Source organism: Panicum virgatum, chromosome 2K, assembly GCF_016808335.1.
Source record: "Panicum virgatum strain AP13 chromosome 2K, P.virgatum_v5, whole genome shotgun sequence".
Classification (NCBI taxonomy): domain Eukaryota; kingdom Viridiplantae; phylum Streptophyta; class Magnoliopsida; order Poales; family Poaceae; genus Panicum; species Panicum virgatum.
In genome coordinates this window covers 21662380-21672108 of record NC_053137.1, presented here as the reverse complement: position 1 = coordinate 21672108, position 9729 = coordinate 21662380, and the positions used below count along the sequence as shown (strand labels likewise).

General features: G+C 44.6%; 1 long non-coding RNA gene across 1 annotated transcript; it reads left to right on the top strand.

The window, feature by feature from the left end:
- The first annotated feature begins 1762 nt into the window (after nt 1–1762).
- On the top strand, nt 1763–2215 carry LOC120695986. The gene is made up of 3 exons (XR_005683972.1): nt 1763–1780; nt 2000–2068; nt 2174–2215. It is a non-coding gene; the product is annotated as an uncharacterized LOC120695986 (long non-coding RNA).
- Nucleotides 2216–9729: the final 7514 nt, after the last annotated feature.

Below are 9729 nucleotides of genomic sequence, written 5' to 3'. Positions count from 1 at the left end.
AAACTCAGCCATATTTTTTTTACGACAACACTGTTTTGGGTTTTTTTGGGATGTCATGGTATTTTTCACCATACATAATCCACATCCAATAAAAGATCTTGTTTCACCATGCATAATCCACATCCTCTAAAAGATCTTGTATAAACAATTCACTGTGTTCTAGGGGTGGGTATGGGTCGGTCCACAATCCATTGGAACCAACCCACATGATCCATTTTTTTATAAAAAAGTGTCAAATGGGTTGACCCATTTGGGTCATACTACTGTGACCCGTGTGACCATTAGGCACTGAAATTGCTATTCATGTTGTTTGATCTCGGTATCTCACCCTCTTGGGGCCCATTCTTGGCTTCTTGTGCTGGTACCATGCCCGCTTTCCATGTGTTAATGCATGCTGCTCGGGGCTTTCTGAATTAAGGCTAAGGCTCCATCCAGTTGGTTGATTTAGGTTGCGGCCTTTTCTCCATCTACCTCCTGTGGGCAGGGTGAGCTAGCCTGGGTTTTGGTCCTGACTTCTCCTAGTAGTGTATTGTGGTTCATGAATATATTGTGGGCCTCCGGAGGTCCTAGCTGTTGCTTTGGCATGTCACCTCACCAGATGCTCCACTCTTGCTGCATTGATTTGCAAAACAATGACTCACAGCCTGCCTTTGTTCCTTGGTGCTTGGTTTAGGCCTGTTATGCTGTTTTGCTTAACTCACTGATTGCTGAAGTATCAAAGTTTTATCCTCATTTCTGATGAATATGAAAGCACCAGGCCACCAGCGGGCAACCGTACTATCATTAGTATGTACTTTCCCCTATTATTAATTGCATATTTATTCTTTAGACCATTTTCTCTTGTGGCCCTTCAATCTAGCTGCTGGCTCAGCTATGGCTCAAACGTACATGTTCTTGATGGCTCATCTGATGACATCCATGTAAGTTTATTGATGACCAAACTATTTATATTCGCTCATCCTCTTATAGATATATGAAATTGGGAATGTGGAATCGCATAGATACATGAAGTTGCATTGTTGTCTTGTTATGATTAGGTCTGAAATGGTATGTTTTGTTATGAATTATGATCAGGTCCAAAGTGGTATGTAGAGCGTGGTTTGATGATGTCGCACCCCCAGCCACCATCACACAATCACATCACATGTAGCACACAATCACATCTTCTCTTTTTCTTGTCATGTGAAATTGTGGGAGGAGGGCAGGTAGGCAGGAACATTGCTGGTGTGTAAGTGGCCGCTACATTGTGCAAAGTATTGTGACTAGACTTATATGTGGGGCTGCGTCAAAGAGGTGCACCCTGGAACTAAAAACTCAAAACTCAGGGTCATAACCCATTTATTGTCCGCCACTTTGTGCAAAGTATTATGGCTAGACCTACATGTGGGCCTCACATCAAAAGCTAGACCTGTAGAACTAAACCCGTGGGTTAAATCCATACGAACCCAAAAACATGAATACATTCCAACCCACCCTAACCCGTATTTAGGGTAAGCCCAATCCACCCCAACACATCTTGTGTACCCTAGCCTCGTGTAGCACCTTTGTTTGTTTGTCAAGAGTTTCTTGGGTTCTGTGTGCACATGCATGTGCATAAGAAAGAGAATATTGACAATGTGTCCCATAGTTGGGCCTATTGCCAAACTACAGCTTCACATGTGACTTGTGTTTGTTTGTTCATTGTAGCCTGAGAGTGGCATGAGAGTGGCTGAAAACGCCTTTAACACACATGCAAGTAACAAGAAAGTAAAGGTTGCAACACCATATGGGCAGAAAACAGGTACTTGCTTTCATCTAATATGCTTTCTTTATGGGTTAATTATATATGTGCCATCGTAGAGTTGGCTTATTAGAGAATATTGATATGTGCATTTATGTGCACTTGAATTAGTTTCCAAACTTCAATTTCCATAATTTAAGCAGTTTGAGAATTATTTCTATATTTACACAGCAAGCAATTGCCATCAAACTCTATTCTTACCTCTCTTTTTTCAAGCAGCCCAGGCTCCCTCGAAGCCACCTCTACAACTGTTACCTCGTCGCCCAGTCACCTGTAGCAGGAAGAGGGGTAACTTTTATTTTTTACTTGTAATTAAATCATATTATCCATCAACGCCGCAGCATGAACTTGTTTCTAAATTTGGTTTATAAAATTTTATGGTGACAAAATCAGCGCTCTTAACTGATGGCTCGACCAGCGACAAATGATGGGAGATACCAATATGTGCATTTATGTGCACTTAACTTGTTAGAGTCAATACAAGTGTAGCAGTTATGCCACGTACAGTTTGTAGTGAACTTTTGCGCATAATTAACAGGTGGTGACTAGGTGCAATGATCCTCAGCTGACAGACTTCATCGAGAGTGAATTCCTCTGCGACTAGCAACCAAACATTTCTTCAGTATGGAACAGATTGTGGAGAATGATGTTTTATTTGCCACAGATTTCCTGTAATTAACACTTGTGTAATTCTGAGGCTGTCGTGCAAAACACTGGTTTGCACTGTAGACTGTAGATAGAGTGGAGTTTGCAATAGGAGGTGGGATGGGAGGTGGGATGCGAGGTCTGCTGGAGATGGCCTGACTCTACAAAAATTGTACTTTGGTGAAAGGTGGAAGCCATCAAGATCTCCGAGTATGCCCAGCTGAGGAGAGTGGATTTTCCATTCGGTCTGAGTTGTAGTAACAGTAGGACTGTGTCGACATCATGAAATGAAAAACAGTAGAACTTGTGATGTTATTGCTGTGGTTTAGGGTAGAACTTGTGAAATGAAAAACGGTAGAACTTGTGATGTTATTGCTGTGGTTTAGGGTAGAACTCGTGATGTTATTATTTGGGGTGCTCGTTGCCACCCCTTAAAACATGACTATATGCGCTTCAATGTAGGGTGCCGGATGTGGAGAGATTTTTCCCTTTTAAAATCTGCATTGTCTGGTGCTAAATCAAGGCAACAACTCTTTCGGAAATTAATATGGTTCCCCACAGTTGTAATAACAATGCATTTTTGAATCTTTTAGGGAGTTGATACAAACGCTACAACTCCAACTCCAGCCGACGTGTCATGGAACAATAGGCCCACTTTGCAGCCTCTCTTTTCTTTCTTTTTCTGTCATCGAACAATTGGCCCACTTTGCAGCCTCTCTTTTCTTTCTTTTTCCAAAAATAAAGCACCTTCTTTTTTTTTCCCTAGAGAGAGGACAGGTCACAGCTGAGCTGGGCGGCTCTCACTGGGGGGAGAAACATATTCTCCTTTCCTCGCCTGCAAAGAATTGCACAAATTTGCAGCATACACTGCTAATTGGGCCCATGACCCACCTGTCAATACCATGAGTCTCTGGAGCAGAGGCTCGCCATCGAATCCAAGGTGAGATCGATATCTTCCCCTAGAAGAATCCAACTTGGGTCACCCTATCCATGGCAGGTTCCGCCGCTCTCCCGCACTCCGCCGACCTGGATCTGACGCGCTTCCCCTTGCCGCTCTCCGCCTCCTACCTCCTTGCGGTGGCCGGCTCCTCAGCGGCCTCCTGCTTCCCCGGAAGCAGGGGTCGATGCCGGCGAGGTCCAGGACCAGGACCAGGAGGAGGAGGGGCTCGTCGCGAGTGGTGACCGCGCCTTGTCTCGCTCTCTCCCCACGGGCCGTGCTATTACAACTTTGGTCTGACTAATTATGTACCGAATTGTAACAAGTGTCTGGTTGGCTGGTTGCCATGCTATTACAACTTTGCTAAAAATTCATTTAATCACTTTGTTCTTCAGCCTATCCTAGATCCCTCAGATCTCCTCAGATGCAAATTGCCCCCAAAAGAAATTCCTATGCCCAAGTCAATTATTCATATAGTATACAATAGTTGATGGTTAATTTATGATTTGCTCCAGCTTGAATGTCGCTCTATTGTAAGCAGCTGATGGGGGATGCAGTTGCTCCCTTCTGTTAGTCTCATCGAGTGAAAAATCTAAACTTCTAGCTACCATTTATACCATGTCAAAATATTTATTTATATGCAGTGTATGATTTGTAATGATATTCGTGTGTTTCCTTGAAAAGCAAAGGTGCATGTTTTCTGTGGTTTCAAGATAATTTTTAGCCTCACCATAACTTTTATTGAAAGTAGCTAAAATTTGCGCTGCCATAAATCACTTAAACTTTGTTTCAAACTTATGTACAAATTGAAGTTATTCATTCTCGCAATGCAGGACCAACGGTCGTAATTGAACCACTGATATCAATAACATATTTCATATACTTCCAATGTTTAGGCATGTATCTATATGCTGTTAGTCAAACTACATGGAAAAAAAGGTTAGTATAAGTAATCGCAATTCTAAAATATAAGTAGCATACCTTATGATCATAGGATGTTCGTGTCTCCAGGCCAAACTCACCGACTATAAAAGCTGCTTTGACTGTGACAAGACCCTGATTCCATCTTCAGATTTGTTACATCTAACAACAATTCACGGGTCAAGAGCACTTGACGGAGCACTTGATCAAATGCCTAACTCGAACGAGTTGTCCTCGTAGCAATCCTAAATTATCTCATATCCCTGCTGATCTTCCTGTACAAGCTTCTTCTTGCTTCCCTTTCGTCCTCATCCCTCCATCCTAATTTATCATACATGCAGTGGCGGATCCAGGAATCATTGAAGCCCTGGGCCAGACGGCGGGGCGGTGGGCATGGGCGGCACCACAACAGCCGGCAGGGCGTCGGGCGGCGCGCCGGACGCGGCCGCGTGGCAGCACCGGCGCACCGCGGCAGGGCGGGCTGGGCGCCTGGCGGCGCGTTGGGGTACCAGCCGCCTGGCGGCAGGGCACCGCCGCGCTGGAGCCTTGGCCCTAGGAGACTGGTACACATTTATTCAACAGATAGCACAGTTTACCGTAAAACCCGTTGAGGCGGGCACTCGAGAAAAACAATAACAAGCAACAGGAAACGACAACTACACTCCAAAGCACGACCAGGACTGGGTCCAAGTCGGGATCAGAGTAACACGCCAACGGAAGCATCTTGAAACGGGCCAGCACCACAGGCAGCGTCGGGTGCAGAGCGACCAACTACTCGACGTCCTTGGCAACAAAGTCAGGGTCTTCCTCTGATAAAGCAACAAAGGAGGGGTGAGTACAAAAGTACTCAACAAGTCCAATCACACTCACGGAAGGGGATAATCACAGAGTATGCATAGGATAATCAAGGAATGGCTAGGGTTTATTTGCAGTAAAGCCAAGTTTTTCACATGCAAGGGCTGGTTTTATAAAAAGGTTTTTATTTGGTAACTCAGTAGTAAAAGGGGGTTTTGATCCACACATGATCCTATTTTATAGCTATCGGACTCCTCATCTGCAGTAGCTCACAGCACAACTGCCGGACACCTTCCAAAACAACTCACACCATAAATCACCCATTCCCAAAAATGCTAGTTGTGTGATCAAATCGTAACCCGACCAATACCGTGGACACGGCTATTCGACCAATATGTTGTGTTTATAAAACTAGGTTCAATATGCATCAAAGGATGAGATTGGACTTGCCGTCTTCAAAGCCTTCAGGGAAATCTGGCTCGCGGTACAAGTCCTCGGGCTCCGGCTCGTGGTACTGGTCTCCAAACTTTTCGGTGGGAGCTTCCTCGGTCACTACATGATCTACGACACACACAAGTAATCACACAATAAATAAAACAACAATCACGATTTACCGTTGAGCTCGAACAGGGAAAATCAAAGGAATAAAATTGGAGAGATTATTTTTGGGATTTTATTGTCATAAGAAAGGGTGTGGTAGAGTTTGGGAAGTTTTGGAGAATTTTTGGCACATGACATGATAAGCCGATCGAGTTTAAGGATTTAAACCGGGCTTTTAGGATTTAATCGGGAATTAGGTTAAAAGAGAAAGGACTTATTTGGAAATTGTGGAAAAGTCTAGGTTTACTCTAAAAGAGTAGGAACCTAGTTGGAAATACTTTTAGGAGTGGAGGGGTGGATTTGAAAAAGTGCAAGGGCCTCTTTTGAATTGGAATAGAGAGAGAGAAAGAAAAGTGGAAGGACTCTTTTTGGGAAAGGAGATGAGGGAGGGGGTTATGGGGAAAAATGCCATCTTCTTCCTCTGGATAGAGGAGGTGCACGAACAGAGGGGCAGAGGTAGTTCTGGTCGGCGGGGAAGGAAAGAGAGAGGAGGCCAGGGATCGCACGACGTGTGCTCTATGCACTTGCCAATGTCTGCGGACAGATCGCGGGCGAAGCTCCTCTGCCACCAAAGGATCGCTTCTGGCGGCAGAGTTCCGATGCGTTGGCCCAGTGCGGTCATGCCACTGGTGCACTCGCACTGGAGATAGCACAAGCAGCACTGCCAACTCAGGCAGACCTCGCGTTCGTGGCGGCGACGATGCCAGTGTCGTTCCACGACCTCCTGGACGACGCTTCCAGCGAGGATACGGATGTGGGGCCAGGACTCCGCAGTGAGGCGCACACCCCGAGGGAATGCCTCATGACCGAGCTTGCGGATCACAACACCACGCTGCCCTGCCAGCAGCAGCCGGCACTCCTCCTGACCTCACGCTAGCGCACACTACAAGAATTTCGCTGATACATGACAGTCGGATTCCATCACAGGTTGACGAAAAAAATTCACGCTCAGGTATCCATGACGTACCAAAAATACATCATGTATTGCGCGTCATAGTTTGTTTGACCCACGTAACCGTCATACATCAATGATTCTTATCCGTCATGGTTGTGCTGAAAGGGTGATGTCTTTAACAAGGGCGCCACATAAGCATTTGCCACATCCATCGTCCAGCGTGGCTTGCCACCGTGGCTTCCCATTTTCGTCATGGATTCACAGCTATGTGGGCTTTGTTTCGTAGCCCAATTTAACTTTAAACCCAATAACCAATTTATTATTGGATCACATTTTGAGGCCTTTTACTTGAGGCCCAATAACTTATCACAATTTTAAATCTGATGACCCCAATAATCATTTTAACAAAAATCAGCCCAGTTTTTTGTTTTGTCTAAAACCGGCACAATGCTAATTTTGATAAAAATTGCCCACTACTTATTTTTCAAAAAATCTCCCCAATACTGGACACTCATGCATACACAATCATGCGTTCAGGAACTGATAATATAGATGCCATCACAGAAATATAAGATTTGATTACATCATCCACATCATCACTGCATCATGCAACAAAAACTACATCCACATTTTCATATCCTCTCATTCCAGCAGAGCAGCCTGAAACACATTGTAGTTGAGAATGAGCTGATGCAGCAGATGACATCCTGCAAACCAATACGACAGAGTTCAGATGCAAAAGACCTACGATAGAATAGAAAGAAGAGAAGTTCCCTATTTGACACGGTTGACGTAGAAAATCAACACACAGGCCTGAGAGAACTCGTTGACCAAGCTCAGACCGCAAACCTTCGAAACCAAGGCGTGCCAGTCAATCTGACCTTTTGATTGACAAGGAATCGGTAAACGTTAGATTTAAGAGCGTATCGATTGGTTTTTCTAATGTCTCTCCAATTCTATCGGCTAGCGAAGCCAATACAAAAAATGACAAAGAATCAACTGGGTTAACCGATTGGTATAAATGATCGGCTAGGATAGCCGATTACGTGATAAAGCAGTGTAAAGACTACGAATGTGTAATCTAAACAATACTTTTCCTGCAACACTTGAAATAGATCTAAACGGCTTTTTCCGATGGATGAACGGTATGATAAGATAAATAGCCGATCAAATCTACTCCAAGTTCGATAATTGTGGTAAAAACTAAAACAACAAGATAAACTTGCGGATCTAGCAAATACCGGTAAACTGTGAATAAATCTAGACGAGATAACAGTGATGCGCCAGAGATCAAAGCCGAGATATTATTCGATAACTGTGAATAATTTCAAACGAAGCAACAGCGATACGCCCAGATGCTAAAGCCTGGAAATTACTCTGCAAAAACTCACTAGCAAGCCAAGTCGCTCGAATGTGAGGTGTCCTTGACCAACTCGAGGGCACTTGCGAAAAAGAGAAAAGAGGCGAAATCGCCGACAGGAATAGTAGATTGCAAAAGTAGTAAAGTTTTGTTTATGTTGGTGTGTACAATTTTTTCAGGCCTCGTAGGGCCGCTATTTATATCCCGAACTGACAGACTCCTAATCGATTACAACTTCTATACTTTTACTCTACAGAAACAAATCTTCCCCAAACACAACTCGTACATGAGTCGGACACCACAAAAAGCAAATCTAAACAAATCCGGCTCCCACCGGATTATAGTATCTTCATCGGCTACGACATCTTGACCGATTCTTCCTCCTGCAGCATGGATTCCTTTTACCAAAACCGGCATCACTGCTTCCGAATCGGCTTCTCCTCCTTATTGACGCCGGCCTTGACACGTGTCCAAAAACGGTGTCAACACATGTCCCCCAGTTTGGAAGTAATATATGATTTTGCTCCGAAACTCTCTCTGGTCATGATTGCATCTTTGAAACATCTCCGCGCACGATATCCAAAACGCTCCTTATCCCACCATGAACGGCATATGAAACTACTTTTTTACCCTTCCGGAGGCAAGGCTATAAATACTCATCTTTACCGCTCCGCCGTCTTCTCCACTGGTTCATCTACGTGGCTTTTCTCTCTCTCAGTAAACAGATCTGCAATCGCTTCATCAATCCTCTCGAGCTCTTGGCCTCCACGCGGATTTCAACCATGTTGTTCATCTCTTCCACCAGTGAATACAAATGGCTTCAATCTCCGAGATCCCCGTGGTATAAATCTATTCCCTTTCCTTCATCTTTCTTCCGCCATTGTTCCTGTTTCCGAGCTCATAGTGTTTATCTTTCATCGTTTATAGGCCCTTAGGGATCAGATCATCATTCCAATGGCAAACAATTCGATCATGTACTGTTTAGGACCCATGGGGAATCCTGACCCTACAGATCTGATCAATTTGGAGACCAATCAGATTCCATTCAAGCTCTCCAACCCAAATCTCCTAGATTTGTCCCAAGCATTTCGCTCATGGCCAACAGTAACTCCAGGATGGAGGAATTGGTACCGACGCATAGCAGCCTCCAAAGGCATCCAATGGGACGAATCAGACATCGGCCAGTGCATAGATCTATCATTATCGGACATGAACAAGAACGAAGCAATGCTGATATCGGCCTCCTACTTCTGGTTCGATGCTCTGAATGCCTTTCTTTTTTGCCATGGACCGATGACCCCCACCCTGATGGACGTCCTGAAGCTAACGGGTCTTAACATTTCTGCATCGGACCGAGCATACGATTTGCTATCCAAAGCCTCTTTCTGATTCGAAACTAGGAACATCGGAGGATGGAAAGGCTATGTGACCATGAACACCAAACAAGGATCAGTAGACACCAGTGAGCATGCTGCCTTCCTCAACATGTGGCTAGAAAAATTTGTATTCTATGGCAAAACAATCGGACCGACCATCAATCTGTTGAAAATGGCAGAGGACTTGGCACTTGGCAACACTATCCCCCTAGGTAAACATCTCCTCGGCTCAGTATACAATCTGCTGCATCAAGTATCGATCAGACTCCAATCAGGTCAATCGATAACTTGTCTAGGAGGCCACTGGTGGTTCATCTAACTGTGGTTGAACACATATATGCACAAGACCATGGATGTAGATCTGAGGAGAATGGAATTTCCATCAGATTATGCGGAAGATGAAGAAGTCCGATTCCGCCG